Source organism: Epinephelus moara, chromosome 12 (genome assembly GCF_006386435.1).
Source record: "Epinephelus moara isolate mb chromosome 12, YSFRI_EMoa_1.0, whole genome shotgun sequence".
NCBI classification, from domain to species: domain Eukaryota; kingdom Metazoa; phylum Chordata; class Actinopteri; order Perciformes; family Serranidae; genus Epinephelus; species Epinephelus moara.
The window spans coordinates 32,313,828-32,332,024 of record NC_065517.1 but is presented as its reverse complement, the minus strand read 5'-3'; the positions used below and the strand labels follow the sequence as shown (position 1 = coordinate 32,332,024).

The window sequence follows — 18,197 nt, the reverse complement described above, 5'->3', positions numbered from 1 at the left end:
GCAGGTCCGCGTTACATCTGGTGTATGAAGTGTTTATGTCGTCACGTTGCATCTTTATAAACATCGTCCCATGATAGACTAGCCTACAACTACCAAGTAACACTCAACTCAGACAAACAAACAACTGTGTCTCACACACAGACGCAGCCAGAGAGATAACTATACAAATAATAATAAAATATATTTACACAGGGTCGCAGGTCCTTAAAGTCTTAAAAGGCATTGAATTCATTAATCTAAAAATAAAGCCTTAAATGGAATTAAAATGTCTTAAATCAATCTTTCATGATGCAGAACAACCAGCCCTTCACCTAGCTTGGTCTTGGCAGTGTGCTGGAAACATGATTGAACCAGCTGTGTGGCATCGCAGTGTGTGCAGATGAACGGTGTTTGGTTTGCCACTGTGCTCTACCCTCGTCTCTGCCACATGATGAAAAATTCATGTTTTATTTTACTTGAACATTTGGGCAAAATTTTCCCTTACCTCAAGTAATTAATGTCCGGTCATGGTTTTTTTTTTATTTGTTTATTGTAAAATTGGTGTTTGATTTCATTGCAATTGGCATGAAAAAAGTTAAAAAAAAAAAAAAAAAGTCTTAAATCTAGCTTGCCTTAATTAAACTGTAGAAACCCTGTTATACACTCTACTTCATTTGAGTAAAAAATATTGCATTTTTATAACACTACAATTCGTTCACAGCAGTTAGTTATATACAAACACAATATAAGAATATAAAACATAGATTAAAATACAGTAACAGTAGACCATTTAAACTAAGATCCATCTCAACTAACATCAGTTACTTTGATACTTTAAGTGCATTTTGCTAATAATATTTCTGAAATAATAATACTAACATGGGTATTCACTTTCTTGCTGAGAATTAGGTGAGAGGATTGATACGACTCATGTCTGGATTGATAGCAGTCTTCTCATTGCACATAGCTTTTCATTTAAGTAACATTTACAAAGCAGAAGTTTTAGCTGTAATATATTTACAGTATGATATTGTCGCTGATATTCACACTTTCTGACATTAAAGTACAAAAGTTCATTCAAAACAAAGCAAGATGGTGCACATATACAACACATTCTCATTCCCAACTCGTCAAATGGTCAGAGGCCCGACACATCAAACTATGACGCTCTAGGCACTCCTCCAGCATCAATTTTGGATGCTCAGGCACAGTGTATCCATTTACATAGCCTCTTTTCTTGCCTGATTCAAAGATCTATTAGTCGAATCCAGACTGTTAAGAATTCAGCTGCCAGAGACAAAATGACATCACTCCAGTTTTAGCTTCTTTACACAGGCTCCCCGTATGTTTTAGAGTCGATTTTAAGATTTTACTGATTACTTTTAAGGGTTCCCCATGGTCTTTCTCACAGCTATATCTCCGACCGCTTAGTGCCGTAGATGCCAGGACGTACTTTGAGGTCCTCGGGCAGCTGATTTCTCTTGTCTGTTCCAGAGGCCCAGCTGAAAACTAAAGGGGCCCCGAGGCTCTGGAACAATCTGCACGAGGAAATCTGGTCGGCCAAATCAGTGATCTCTTTTAGGTACCTTCTTAATACACACTTTTATCGGAGAGCCTTTCCTGATTTTACCTGAGTTTTAAGTTAATTTAGACTGTATTTTATTTCCCTTAGTTTATATGCACTAAAGTGTTTTTATCAGTTCTTTTAAAAGTTGCTGTTTTCATGTCTTGTCTGTTTTACTTACTGACATGTAAAGCACTTTGTAACTCTGTTCTGAAAAGCGCTTTATAAATAAAGATTATATTAACTAATTTTTTTAAGTAAACGTAGGTAACAAACTTTGTTCTCATGCTTCCTGAAGTTTAGGCAACAAAAGTACGTGCTCTGTTCAGAAAAAACATGGTTTGGCTTAAAACGAGTACGTCTGTTACTTATGTAATGTGACATCATGCGACATACACGTCACATACATCATGTGACACAGGTCACTATCATAGCATGCTACACATGCTAGCACACTACACATGTATTAAAACAACTCATTGGAATTCTGGTTGCAAACGAGACACAAACAGCGAACTCCCAGGTGAAAGTCCTGAGTTTGTTTGACCGATATTCCCCTCTCATCCACCCTGTACTGACTTTCTCACTCTTTATACTACGGCAGTTATGTGGAGTGTCAAAAATGGTGCCGCCCGGTCATACCACCACTAAAGGGTACCTCAGTGCATTGGTATCTGATGCTAACAGGCTACTAACCAAGCATCGATATTTGACGTGTTGGGACTGAGATTGCGTTGATATATACTATTAATGTATTGTAATCTATTTGGGATACAATAATGTCACAATACAACCCGGTCTCACTCCGAAGTCGTCAAAATCTGGTACTTGGGCAGTGACTTGTGGCGTCAGACACTGATGAAAAAAGCTGTCCTTTAACATCGGCATGATACGCAGCCAGAAATAAGTTAAAGTGGCTAAAATCCAAGTAGGGCGGGTGGGAGTTGTGGTGTGTGGGTCCAACAAACACCAATTTTCACCCAGGAGAGTGGTGTTTGTGTTCCGTAAGATTATAAAGCCAAACCCTGTTCTGTTTTATCCTAAACCCAAACACCTGCATTTGTTGGCTAAACGTAACCACAAGCATTGGTTGTTGGAGGAAAACAAAAACGTTCATTCGCATTATTGTACTGACGTGGTGCATTTATTTTGAAAGACACTGTATGTAAACAATAAATTTCCTGTGAAAACAGAAGTGTATTTTAAAAGAAGACAATGTATGTTACAGGCAGAAATTGACATGGCGTCCCTGAACGTCAACAAAAAGAGAACCAGGTTATCTCTAACATTATATGTGGACATGGAAGGTCCATGAACAAATATTGATATGTGACGAGGTCAGAGTGAGAATGCGTTGCACAATACATCAACACAGTTTACTTGAGACAAAATATATACAATATATATATAAAATTAAAAAAAATCCAGTGAGAGCTGGAAAAGTCTGCCGTTTGAACATGTGTCTAGCTTTTAGCGGCCCTAAACAGAAGAAAAAAGAATGAATGAATAAATCAATCACTAAATGAGTTTATACATCTGTTTGAATAATAAGTACAGCTCACTTCACCTCTATTTTCGTCTGTTTCTGTCTGTCTGTTGCTAAACACTGGAGACAAATGGTCAGTCCTCTCACTGGATGCTCTCCAACACAAACACTATTCAATCTTTTCATTAACTGTTGTTTCCTCTGCCAGGATCTCTCCCATAAAAGCTAAGATGCTAAGACAGACATTGTCATTATCAGTTAAAAAATGCTAGCTAAGGCTTTACACATCTACATCAACATACACACAGAGAAAAATACATTTTGAAATAAAAAACACGATTATAACCCAAGTTCATTGGTATTGTATTGTAAATGTGATAGAATCTGTCATTTACTTGCTGATATTTTGACTCTTTGCCTGATTCACTTTAACAAACCTCTATTTCTACAGCTCTGGCTCAGCACCAGTTGAAATCAGCACAGAGCTCATTTGAGGGGAGGCGTTGCTTAACCACAAAGTTCATCACTGAACCACAAACTTTTTTTCATTTACACAAGAAATAAAATAGTTCCCCAAAGCATTGTCAGGGTTCTGCAATCTGTTTAGATATCTGGTGGCTTTTCACAGAAACATCAAATGTTTAAACTCACAGGAATGGAACCTTCTGCATTAACAGTATTAATGTTCCCTTTTTGGGCACAAAGTGCACAAGTTTCTAGAAGCAAAAGCATAAAGGAGTGGATCCACACAGCTATTCACAAATGTCAGTGCTCCAGCAATGTTTGAAGCGTCCTCAGAAAACTTAATCAGCCCCTCATTTTTGAGTGAAAAAGCTGCCACACCAAGCACATTTATTATATGATGCGGCATCCAGAGGACAAAATAGGTCAAAATGATACTTGTGACCAGCCGGGTCGTCTGTGGGTTGTTGAAGAAAGCTGCCTGGTTCACTTTTCTGTAAAGACCGATGTATGACAGTGCCACAACAGCTATTGAAACAGATCCTACCACAGTCTCTGTCAGCTGCACGGCCACCTGTTGGGCCTCGGAAGAGTAGTGAGGTTGGCAGCTTGTCCAGTTCTGATCTGTCTTCACCTGCCGGACCACTAAAGCAGGGATGGACAGGCTCATTGCAACCAGCCAGAGCAGAGCCACCAGCCTCCTCCTTCCTCGCTGATCAAAGAACTTCTGCAGGCGCACCACCTGTAGGTAGCGCTGAATGCTCAGCACAGTCACAGTCAGCATGCTTCCATAAATGCTGCAGTAAATGAGAAATGAAAGGAACTTACAGGCCACCAGGCCAAAGATCCAGCCGTACAGTAGAGCGTAAACCCACAGAGGCAGGGTGATCAGGCAGAGCAGGTCTGATATGGCCAAATTCAGCATCAGAATCTGGCTTGTTCTCCCAGTTTGGTCTGAGGATGATCACAGCGATGTTTCCAGGAACTCCCAGCAGGAAGCAGAAAGACAGCACCAACGAAGGGACCAGACCTCTGGAGCCCCAGGATTCAAGAGGTGGATGTCCAGGAGAGGAGATGTTAGAAGTGACCATAGAGGAGTTGAGTTGTTCCATGCTGCAGACTTGCTGACAGAGAAGCTGAACGTTGTGCACTGACCCAATGATGATGACAACTGTGTCAGTCAGTCAGAGGAACAAGATGTTCCCCTTTGATGTGTAAAAAGAGGAAGGAGGTAAAAAAGAAATGATTGGTGCAAATGAATTGAACTTTTGCCCGGATATTACATGTTCTATCATGGCTGTACTTTTTCTGGTGCGTCATTATCTGATTGCATTTCACCTTATTCTGTTTCCTGCACAGGGGACAGCTTTCAGCACAACACATTCAGGGAAGTAAAAATAAAGCCTAAGGACCACTTATAACATCTGCAGCAGTTAAGACTTTACACATTCAAACATGATGCAAAGGTAAAGCATTTTCCACAACAATAATCTCAATTTGGAGGGGGGGGGGGTTGATTAGTCTGTTTCAATTTGTAACTTTGTCTAGACTGACAAGGTGTCAGTCAGTGTCTGTATAACTGCCATGTTTTTATATTAGTGTTTGTAATGATTTGACAGGAAGATTAGCAACTCCTGAGGTGGAAGCTAATGGGGATCCAAATAAAGAATAAAGAATTTGTTCCCCATCAAAAATGATTCAGTCATGTTTGCTCATCATGAAACTGAAAGGAATCTAAAACAACATATGCTTTCTACATAAATGTTACACCCAGAGACACCATGATGATGCACCAACAACATTTTCGGGGAGAAAAATGGCAATTCTATTGTCTTTTTTAGACGTAATTTTAACATTCAATGATATATAGTACAACACTGTGGTCCAACCTAACTGATGTTTCTGCTGTGTTTATTTTATCTACTGTGTTGCTTTCTTAGTCTTTGATGAACCAAATCTACCAGCATGGACGCTAAGCAATGTACCGCTCTGGACAAGGCCACAGCAAAACACTTTTTAGCTATCAAAAAGAAACAAAAAAAGCGATCAATATAAGTTTAACTATACATTACATTTGGAATATTTTCTTTGCTTTACCTTGCACACAAACCAATAAAGGCAGCAGTAGCCCATCAACTCTTGTGTTCTGTGAAGTTAAATTACTGTTTGTTTTTGTCAATGGAGACTGGCGGCTTTGAGATAACGGCTTCAGTTCCCCATTGGAAAGGGCTGACAGCAAGGTAGGGTGGTGAAAATATTCTGAATATAGCATACACTTCAACTGATTTGTTCTGGTGGGCCTTTTATTAGGTGGCTAAAAACTAACAAATTGAGGCAGTGTTGATGTGACGCAGGGGGTTTCTACCTAGAGGTTGTTGTAAACGAACATTGTGATGCCGTCTATGTAGCCTATCTATTTTTGGAAATAATGACTAACTTGATCTTTGTAATTAAAAAATATATTTTAATACAGCCTTGCGTGTTTTGACAAAATAAACTCACAAAGGTCCATTTAGTAGCTGTTAAGCTGTACTAGAGCCTTCAATCATATCGCATGATCTTCATCAGCAGATGGAGCTTTCTTACTTGTCATAGAATTGCAGATGCTCAAATTTTTTGTATTTTGGGAGGGACTTGTTGACAGCTGTTGACAAACAACTTCTTGTGACTTTGAGAAGCCCTTAAGGGGATACTTTGCAGATTTTTAACCAGGTCTGTGTCACCGTGGTGTGGGGAGTGTGTGCAGATGAACAGTGTTAAGGCTGCCCCCAAGCCGCCAGCTCTCAGAGCTTCCCGCCTATTCACTGGCCAAACTCCACTTAATGACACATAACCTGGTGGATTTTTGCTCACGTCACAGGTGGGGGAGTTCCCGCCGCTGCCAGCAAGGGGGAGAAGCCAAACACTGTTCATCTGCACACACTCCCCACACCATGGTGACACAGACCTGGTTGAAAATCTGCAAGGTAACCCTTTAAAGTGGTCAGGGAAGTACGAAGCAGCAACAGAGAAAACTCCACCTCCTGATGAAGATAATGTTATAGGATTAAATGCTTTCCCAAAGCCAGGAATGAACTTTGAATCTTAACTTGAGTATTTAGTGTGCAATAGAACTTTTCAGGTAATTAATCCTGCTATCCACAAACACTATCTGTCAGTATGATAACAGTAATAACTGAGCCTTTGACTGATGTGTGTCTGTATCACTTTAACATTGGTCCTTTGACTCTTTACCGGATTCATTCTTGACTAACTTTACTTTTACAGCTCTGGCTGAGGACCAGTTGTAATCAGCACACAGTTGATTTGATGTGAGACATTGCTAAACCTCAAAATTCTTCATCATCTGCAGCTCTCTATGACAAATAAGACAACCACATCCTCAAACTGTGTATCAGCAGGGGAGGTACAGTCTTATGACAAAAAATCGCTTGTTTCAGCTTCTTCCCTCTGTACAGATATCTGGTAGCATTTCATCAATCATACTATGTCAAATGATCAGACTTTCTGGAATAGCAAGTTTCTGCATTAACAACAGTATTAATGTTCCCTTTTCTGGCACACAGTGCACGTTTTTAGAAGCAAAAGCATAGAGAAGTGGATTCATGCAGCTATTCACAAATGACAGCGCTCCAACAATGTGCGAAATGTCTGCAAAAAACTTCAACAGGCTCTCATTTTTGAGTTAACCAGCTGCGACACCAAGTACATTTACAATATGATAGGGCATCCAGAGGACAAAATAAGTCACAATGATGGCTGTGACCAGTCGGGTCATCTGTGGGTTGTTGAAGAAAGCTGCCTGGTTCACTTTTCTGTAAAGACCAAGGTATGACAGTGCCACAACAGCTACTGAAAAAATCCTACCACAGTCTCTGTCAGTAGCTTGGCCGCCTGCTGGGCCTCGGAAGAGTAGTGAGGTTGGCAGCTTGTCCAGTTCTGATCTGTCTTCAGCTGCCGAACCACCAAAGTAGGGATAGACAGGATCATTGCAACCAGCCAGAGCAGAGCCAGCAGCCTCCTCCTTCCTCGCTGATCAAAGAACGTCTGTAGGCACACCACCTGGAGGTAGCGCTGGACACTCAGGACCGTCACAGTCAGCATGCTTCCATAAATACTACAGTACATGAGATGCACCAGGAGCTTACAGGCCACCAGGCCAAGTTTCCAGCCGTACAGTAGAGTGTAAATCCACAGAGGCAGGGTGATCAGGCAGAGCAGGTCTGATATGGCCAAATTCAGCATCAGAATCTGGCTCAGGTCTGATATGGCCAAATTCAGCATCAGAATCTGGCTCAGACTGGACATGTTCGTCCAGTTTGGTCTGAGGATGATCACAGCAATGTTTCCAGGAACTCCCAGCAGGAAGCAGAAAGACAGCACCACCGCAGGGACCAGACCGCTGGAGTCCCAGGAGGCAGGAGGTGGATGTCCAGGAGAGGAGGAGATGTTAGAAGTGACCACAGAGGAGTTGAGTTGTTCCATGCTGCAGACTTGCTGACAGAGAAGCTGAACGTTGTGCACTGAGACAGTGAGGATGGCAACTGTGTCAGTCAGTCAGAGGAACAAGATGTTCCCCTTTGATGTGTTCAAAGAGGAATGATTTACAAAGAACTGATTGGTGCAAATGAACTGAGCTTGTTTTATCATGGCTGCATTATTTTAGGTTACTTCATTATCTGATTGCATTTCACCTTATTCTCTTCCCTGTACAGAGGACAGCTTTCAGCACAACACCTTCAGGGAAGTAAAAATAAAACCTGAGGACTACTTTTCATATCTGCAACAGTGAAGACTTCACATTTGTTCCCCACCAAACATAATTCAGTCATGTTTGTTCATCATTAAACAGTAATGAATCTAAAACAACATATGCTTTCTACCTAAATGTTACACCATGAGTCACTGTGATAATGCGCCAACAACAACAATCACTTTCGGGTAGAAAAATGGCAATTGATTTCAATTGCTTAGATATGTGAAAATAGCAAACTTTTTTTATTTCTATTGTCTTTTTCAGATGTAACTGTAGTCACAACCTAACGGATTTTTCTGCTGTGCTTATTTTATGTACCGTGTTGCTTTGCTAGTCTTTGATAAACCAAACTACTGGCATGGAAGCGCCGCCAGTTCTTAGAGCTCCCCACCTATTCACCAGCCAAAATCCCCCGAATGACACATAATCTGGTAAAGCATCCCTATAAAGTAGACAGGGAAGTGCAAAGCAGCAACGGTGCAAACGCAATCTGCTGATGAAGATCATGTGATAAGATCAAAAGCTTTCAGAATGCTTTCCCAAAGCCAAGAATGAACTTTGAATCTTAACTTGAGTATTTACAGTGGCAAGAAAAAGTATGTGATCTGATTTACACCTAAGTCACAAGTATAGACAAACACAATGTACTTAACCTAATACCACACAAACAATTCTAAGATTTCATGTCTATTTGGAACATATCCATTAAACATTCCCAGTGCTGCTAAAAAAAAGTAAGTGAACCCCTAGGCTAATGACTAAAAAAAGCTAACTGGAGTCAGGAGTAAGCAAACCTGGAGTCTGATCAATGAAATGAGATTGGGCCAAGGTTTAGAGCCAATTTGACCTACAAAAACACTCCAACTTTTTGACTGTGCTATTCACAAGAAGCATTTGCTGATGTGAACCATTCTTGGCAAGAGCAAGATCTCTGAAGACCTACGGTCAAGAATTGCTGAGCTGCATAAAGTTGGAAGAGGTTACAAAGCCATCTCAAAGACTGTAGATATTCACCAGTTCACAGTTAGACAAACTGTCTACAAATGGAGACGATTTAGTACTGTGGTTACTCTCCCAAGAAGTGGGAGCCTAGCCAAGTTGAAACCAAAGGCACGACGCAGGATGCTCAGTGCAGCAAAAAAGAACCCTACGCAAGAAACATCTCCTGGATGCACTGGGACGCATCCTCAGTGATGTATCCTGTCTCTACAGCTTTGATGAAGGGGATTGCCGTCTTCGGAGCATAATGGTGTTTGCTGGTGCTGATGGCTAAGGCTATGCTCTCAAAGAGCAAACACGTGAGCACACTCAAATAGAAAAAGATTAATGAGGTGCACGGCCACAAAAACTATAAAATATCAAAGGTGGCCAGCACTCACAAATGTCCTTTTAAAGATCATTTAATTTAGGCAGCAGAGCAAAAAACAACGGACGCGTTTCAGCCGTAAGCACTTCATCAGCGTTGTGACCACAGGCGGCAATGAAACGTGTATATATATATACACAACAGGTGTGTCAAATTACATCCAATTATATAGCTGAGGTTACAGGTCGTAGAAACAGCTAAATGTTCAGTCTCAATGTCAAAGTCCCAGGTAAATAAATAATGTCATGAAAAGACCTCTAAACATATCAATATTAGAATGTATGTACCAGACAACAGGTGGAAATAACACATAAATACATGTATCAGGTGTGACAAATGATCAGCTAAGATTACTAATCCCATAAATAGTCTATCGTTCAGTTTCAACATTAAAGCCAAACATCCAGGTACATCAAAAATATAGAAAAACATATCAATTTTAGAATGAATATACATACCAAACAACGTCAGACGATTCAATCAACAGTAAATCGGAAGAAAATACATGTAATAGAAAAAATAAAAATGTTAACATCCACAAGAAATATATACAATATACAAAAGAACGGGTCCTATCGATTATCCATGTCTACCCATCTTAGAGCCAAAACAGCCACAAAAAGAAGCTTAAAAGAAAACAATTACCTGTAGATAATTTTTTGGGATGTTTTTTATGATCTGCAGGTAATCGTTTTCTTTTCAGCTGCTCAAACCAGAGTAACAGCCAAAGACTTGAAGAAGTCACTGGAATTGGTTAACATCTCTGTTCATGAGTCTATCATACGCAAAACTAGGGATGCACCGAAATGAAAATTTGTGGCCGAAGCCGAAGCCGAATAATATTAAACGCTTGGCCGAATACCGAGTACCGAATACCTAATATTGTTGTTTAGTTTTTCATTAGTTTTTGCAGATGAACCCCCTCCAGATTAGTGTTGTCAGGGTACCAAAATTGGGACCCACTGTACGATACCAGTGAAAATATCATGGTTCTGAGTAGTATCACGAAACCACAGCGAAAACGAGGCAGATGTGCCTTTTGTCATTTATAAAAAGATAAATCACTTTTCTATAATACATCAATGATATTTCAATGGAATAAATTACTCATTGACTTATTCATACTTCAAAAACAGCATCAATCAGTGATGAACATAGGGGAGATCAAAATAAAATAAATAAATAAAATAAGAATCAACCAGCCACAGATACGATACGATTCAAAAACGATATATTTTTAATACAGAACGATTCGATACAGTGTGGGAACGATACGATCCGATATGATTCAATACGATTCTATGGTTAACATTTGTTGATGTAGACATTAATCATACATTATAAAATAAAGAAGCCAATTCTATAAAAGTGACATTCTTACAGTATTTTCAAATTTGTAAAAGACCACATCCCCAAGCATTGTTGCTGTATGGCACTGGCAAAAATAAAATAAAAAGACAAACAACAACAAAATCACATGTCAAATGTATTTATTTTTAGACATGGACCAAAAAAAGACTTGCTGAATGAACATCATTTTGTTGGATGGGATCAATATAAAAATGAGAAGAAGTTTTAAACTTTAAGTGAAGTGAACTTTAAGTAAAATTTAAGTGTTTTAAACCTACTTGTTGTGTTGTTTTTATGGTATTGTCTGTGTTTTTGTATGTATCTTATATGGACTTGAGTCTGGAATAAAGTTTATCATAACGCTGTACAATATAAACATAAAGCAGAATAAAATAATAACATGCAATGTAGGGGCAGAATCTGACATCTCCTGTTATTAGTTGATATCATGGACTGTGATGACTAGCAGCTTATCACTGACAGCATGTCAGACTATTTCTCTGTGTTTGCTACACTCTGTTTGTCATTTATAAAAAGATACATCACTTTTCTACAAAACATCAATGATATTTCAATGGAATAAATTACTTATTGACTTATTCATACTTCAAAAACAGCATGAGTAAGTGATTAACATAAGGGGGGATCAAAATAAAATAAATAAATAAAATAAAAATCAACCAGCCACCCTCCTCCCCTGACAAATAAAGAACAGTCCCTAAAGTGCGGTGAGGTTTGTGGAAATGTGAACTGCTCGTTTCTCCTCTGACACGCCACATACCTGAGTGCTGCCAGGGCTTGGCTGGTATTTCTGGGCAGTCATGACAGCGACGAAGACTTCTTGGACCTGGAGCCGGGCTTCTCGGTCGCCGGGAGGCCGTTATCATGCGCCGCCGTATTTGACAGGAATACGTATTTCTGTCTGTGTCTGTGACCCCGCGTTCAACCCACAACCGGCAGGATTCGCCTTTAGTTTCTGCTGCGGCTTGGCTGCTCCCTGGTTTATCCAACCAGCATTAGCTTCTGTTCCTCATCTCCACCGGTCAAGCTGACGCTGATGTTTACATCCATTATCATTGTCAGTAATGCCTGCTACGGAGCATGCCGCCGGATCTCGCGTTGTTTTCGAGATGCAAACTGTTAAAGCCAGTCAACCGATTGCTAGTCTCGCGATACCCGAATCCATGACTCTACAATCGATTCATCTAAGGATTCATGGCTGATTCGTATCGATTGAGGAGGCTGCTACCGACAAAGCCGTATCTCTCGCTTGTCAAACCGGATATCCGGCTGTATCGGTTAATCATTCCCAACCCTAGTATATACGTGCAGACATGCTTTCACACATAATGTAGGATATCAATTTTCCCCACAGCATCTTGTTTCCTTCACTTCGTCCTCTTTCACCTGAATCTTCACTTCTACAACTGTTCAAAGTTTCCTGAAAAGTCTCATCCTCAGCTCCTTCAGGTGTCTTTCTTTGACTTTTCATCAGTCACACTACATCAAATGATCAGACTTCCAGGAAAGGTGAGCTTCTGTTTTAAAACCAGCATTAATGTTCCCTTTGTTGGCACACTGTGCACGTGTTTCTAGAAGCAAACGCATAAAGGACTGGATTCAGGCAGCTATTCACAAATGTCAGTGCTGCAGCAATGTTCCTGCTGTCCACAAAAAACTTCAACAGCCCCTCACTTTTGAGTAAAACACCTGCCACACCGGGCACATTTATGATATGATATGGCATCCAGAGGACAAAAAAGGTCACGATGATACTTGTGACCAGCCGGGTCGTCTGTGGGTTGTTGAAGAAAGCTGCCTGGTTCACTGTTCTGTAAAGGCCGATGTATGAAAATGCCACAACAGAAATTGAAACAAATCCTACCACGGTCTCTGTCAGCTGCACGGCCACCTCCTGGGCCTGTGTTGTTCTTACCAAAAACAGAGCAAGATAACTTTCTTCAGGACTTTGTTTTGTCTCCAGGGCCAAAGTTGATGCTCACTGTGATGTGCCGAAGCATTTACTCAACAAGCTGAAACCTACACTGTGTCCCACATGACAACTTTCCTGCTAATCTCTTCAGACATCTACCATCACTGTTTCTCTTTCACTCAACCACACACACACTGTATTACAAACAGCATATATGCATCAAACTGTGTGAAGCTTTGCAGGTAGAATTACAAACTCTTTGCACAACAGCCACAAGAAAACTGCTTTGAGGTGGTCCAGCCAAAAATATATAATGTAGGCTGGGGACCATTTCACTAGAACTGAATTGCTCGGGAACAACTTCCTTCCATGTTAACTTCCTGTTAGCGGATGTCATCCACATACACTGCAAATTGCCCCCAACAGGAAATACAAAGGGACACATCTGAAACGTTGATGCGTATCAAACAATCTTTAAAACCAGAGCAATACTTTTTTTACACCTAACAATGAAGACTCCACATATTCAAATACAGTCAATTCCATTCAATAACAGTATTTATTAAATATGATGTCAAAGTTAAAGCATTTTTCACACAATCATCATTTGTTTCACATTCAACCTCACTCATAATGTTTGTTTATACCAGTAATAAAACAACATAGCCTGTATATATGTGCACACATGCTTTCACACATAATGAAGAGTTTGGATCTAAGCCTTAACACGAGCCTGACCTCGTAACAGATCTTCAATTTGAGTATCAAAATGGCTATCGGAAATAGTTAATAATTATTAATAACAATTATTAATTATGTTTAATAGTGTGACTTAATTTACATTAAATCACCTCATGAGGCACCATGAGGGTGTGACTTAATTTACATTAAATCACCTCATGAGGCACCATGAGGGAAAATCAATAGCAGGTAAATAAAACAGGTCTCATAAATTCACTAAATGATAAATTTGAAAATTTGATTAATAATTTAATTAATAACTATCACCAAAATTGCCATATTAATAATAATGGTTGAAGGATTTCGGAGTTCCTGACAAAGCAGAGATTGACTATTCATTCACTTTTGTGCAATACTGAACAGGCAGCAGGTATGACTCCAAACATATTCATTCATAAAGAAAGCAAAGCAACAAAACACACAAATTCTAACTAACTATATACAAATGTGTGTGTGTGTGTGTGTGTGTGTCTGTGTCTGTGTGTGTGTGTGTGTGTGTGTGTGTCTGTGTGTCTGTGTCTGTATGTGTGAGAAAGAGACAAAAGGATGAGTGTGTGAAACAAAGGGCCGTCTGGCCAACAAAACAAAATGGCTGACAACAGAGGACTTCAAGATGGCGGAATCAAAGATGGCTTCAGATTGGGGAGGTTTTGGACAAAGACAAAGGAAAAGAAGCAGGAACTTTGTGTTGCCTCTTTGGGTGTAGCTCTGTTGAAAGCCAACTTGTGAGTGAGTATGTGTATGCAAAACATGTTGCAAAGGGTCTTGGTTAGGCTGTTAAGTTGCATGCAAAATTCTGTCTGTGACAGCAAACTAACATCACTTAGCTTTGGTAGAGCCAACTACCCAATAACATAACTGCAAACAATCACAGCACCAACTCAATAACAGCAATAGATTACAACTGAAAAAGTAAGTCTTGCTTAGCTTGTACAACTGCAACGATGCTATGCCCAGTCATTACAATACCGATCCTTGAATGGATGGAAGAAAGAGTCACTTGGTGGTGTGCTGCTTTTGTTAGCTGGCAGATGAAGGCTGGAAAGAGCTGTGGTTCCAGAAGCAGTATTTGCTGTGTCCTTGTTCCAAAGGTGCAGATCTGAGGAGGCCGGTAGCTCAGTGTCCTTGCAGGGCTACATTCTGAGGTGCTAACTCAACTTGGTTCTCCTTGTTGCTGGAAAGTTAGTTGCAAACCTTGTGTCTGGCATATTAACTTATTTGGTCTGCAGGTTCCGCTCCTGCTGTGGTCCAGGAGAAAGAGAACAAGAGAGTCTTGGGAGCAAGAGCCTGTCAGCAGCTCAAGAGAAAGACAGCAAAAGTCTGTAGAGCAAGTGCCCACTTCAATGGTTCAGGGCAAGAGCCGGGGTCTGAGCCGGTCAGCGGCTCAGGAGAAAGAGTCATAGTCACTGTGAAAGTACTGTCCAATCAAGTTTGACGACTGGTTTCTCACTTAGGTGTGACAACGAGACACCCTGTGGAGATGAATCCCAAATGACTGTCCTTTGTTTGAAGAACAAAGAATGTGCGGTCTCTTACCATTTCAGATGGCAAGACCCAGAGGAGAGCTTTCACATGTCAAGTTTAGATTTTAACAAATGACAAATCATCTGTGGTCCAGTGAATCCCAACAGAAGGATATCAATTTTCCCTGCAGCATCTTTTTTCATTCACTTTGTCCTCTTTCACCTGAACCTTCACTTCTACAACTGTTTAAAGTGTTCTGAAAAGTCTCATCCTCAGCTCCTTCAGGTGTCTCTCTTTGACTTTTCATCAGTCATACTACGTCAAATGATCAGACTTCCAGGAAAGGTGAATTTCTGCTTTAAAACCAGCATTAATGTTCCCTTTTTTGGCACACTGTGCACATGTTTCTAGAAGCAAACGCATAAAGGAGTGGATTCAGGCAGCTATTTGCATATGTCAGCGATAAGGCAATGCCCCTGCTGTCCACAAAAAACTTCAACAGGCCCTCGTTTTTGAGTAAAACACCTGCCACACCGAGCACATTTATGATATGATAGGACATCCAGAGGACAAAAAAGGTCACGATGATACTTGTGACCAGCCGGGTCGTCTGTGGGTTGTTGAAGAAAGCTGCCTGATCCACTGTTCTGTAAAGGCCAATGCCACAACAGAAATTGAAATGAATCCTATCAAGGTCTCCATAAGTTGCACGGCTACCTGCTGGGCCTCAGAAGAGAAGCTCCAATCGCAGTGTGTCCAGTTCTGATCTGTCTTCAGCTGCCGAACCACTAAACGAGAGATAGACAGGATCATCGCAACCAGCCAGAGCAGAACCACCAACTTCCTCTTTCCTACCTGATCAAAGGACCTCTGGTGCACCACCTGTAGGTAGCGTTGAAGGCTTAGGACCATCACAGTCAGCATGCTACAATAAATGCTGCACAATACAAGATATGTCAGGAGCTTACAGGCCACCAGGCCGAGGTTCCAGCCATACAGTCAAGTGTAAATCCACAGAGGCAGGGTGATCAGACAGAGCAGGTCTGATATGGCCAAATTCAGCATCAGAATCTGGCTCAGACTGGACATGTTCTCCCAGTTTGGTCTGAGGATGATCACAGCAATGTTTCCAGGAACTCCCAGCAGGAAGCAGACAGACAGCACAACTGCAGAGACCAGACCGCTGGAGTCCCAGGAGGCAGGAGGTGGATGATCAGGAGAGGAGGAGATGTTAGAAGTGACCACAGAGGAGTTGAGTTGTTCCATGCTGCAAACTTGCTGACAGAGAAGCTGAACGTTGTGCACTGAGCCAGTGAGGATGGCAACTGTGTCAGTCAGTCAGAGGAGCAAGGTGATTTCCCACGATGCATTCAAAGAGGAGGAAATAAAATAGATACGATATTTTCATATGCAAATTATGTTCAATGAATAGTTTGCATGGCTTTAGTATCTGATGCATTTTTCCACATTCTGTTTCCTGCACAGGGAACAGCTTTCATCACAACAGAAGTACTTTAATTTCCGCCGGGTTATGTGAACTGCATATATTCTAATCCTCACTCAGAGAAAAAAATGGTCACGTAGCTTTGGGCTACAGCAACACTAAACCCCTGAGCTTACCTGAGAAGGACTAAATGCACAAACCTGCTATTTTTAAATATCCCATGGAGACAGACTCTCACTGCAGCCTGTTTGATTTTGTTCTGAAAATGTCGGCGTGCAGCCTCGTTCTGTTGACGATAAACGAGGTGCAGACTTCCATCTGTGTCACCGGTGATGAGGAAATACAGTGAGTGCTGGATGGAGCAGTGAGTGACAACAACCCCGCCCTCATTTAAGAGTACTGTTTGCAGTGGAAACACTAGGGTCTAGCTACCATGTCTGAAGGGTTACTGTTGGTTCCAAAGGTACCATACGAAGGTATTTGGTGGAAAAAACGGGGCTTATATTTGCTGCATCATGGAAATGTTGGCTTGGCATTCTTACCAATAAAAAAGCAAATGTTGATACAACTGCTATTACCACTACTGATTAAATGTGAAGAGATCATACCAGACCTAGGTTACATCTCATGACAGTTATGAGCATTGACACAGCATCATGTGTTGTTCTTACCAAAAACAGAGCAAGATAACTTTCATCAGGACTTTGTTTTGTCTCCAGGGCCAAAGTTGATGCTCACTGTGATGAGCTGCAACATTTTTTCATAGACAAGCTGAAACCTACACTGTGTCCCACATGACAACTTTCCTGCTAATCTTTTTATACATCTATCATATGGTTTCTCTCTCACTCAACCACACACACACTGTGATCACACCATATTACAAACAGCATATTTGCATCAAACTGTGTGAAGCTTTGCAGGTAGAATAACAAACTCTTTGCGCAGCAGCAACAACAAAAACTGCTTTGAGGTGGTCCAGCCAAAAATATATAATGTAGGCTGGGGACCATTTCACTGGAACTGAATTGCTCGGAAATAACTTGCGTTCATGTTAACTTCCTGTTAGCTGATGTCATTCACATACACTGCAAATTGCCCCCAACAGGAAATACAAAGGGACACATCTGAAACGTTGATGCGTATCAAACAATCTTTAAAACCTGAGCACTACTTTTTTACACCTAATAATGAAGACTCCACATATTCAAATACAGTCAATTCCATTCAATAACAGTGTTTATCCCACGATGCATTCAAATAGGAGGAAGTAAAAAACAAAAGGTAGGTGGCCTGGTGGCCTGTAAGCTCCTGATGTATCTCACATACTGCAGCATTTATAGTAGCATGCTGACTGTGACTGTGCTGAGCATTCAGCGCTACCTCCAGGTGGTGCGCCTACAGAAGTTCTTAGATCAGCGAGGAAGGAGGAGGCTGCTGGTTCTGCTCTGGCTGGTTGCAATGATCCTGTCCATCTCTCGTTTAGTATCTTACGCATGTTCCCACATTCTGTTTCCTGCACAGGGAACAGCTTTCATCACAACAGAAGTAACAAGTATAGAGCCCTGTTTCCACCGAGCAGTTCAGTTCAGTTCAGTTCAGTTCAGATCAGTACGCATTTTTTCCGTTTCCACTGTGAAAAGTTGTGGATG

The 18,197-nt window shown here is 40.9% G+C and overlaps 2 pseudogenes; both read right to left on the bottom strand.

Moving 5' to 3' along the window:
• Positions 1–822: 822 nt before the first annotated feature.
• Positions 823–7,976, bottom strand: LOC126399214 (leukotriene B4 receptor 1-like; annotated as a pseudogene).
• Positions 7,977–12,518: 4,542 nt separating this feature from the next.
• LOC126399213 (C3a anaphylatoxin chemotactic receptor-like) lies at positions 12,519–18,043 on the bottom strand (annotated as a pseudogene).
• Between the last annotated feature and the right edge of the window lie 154 nt (positions 18,044–18,197).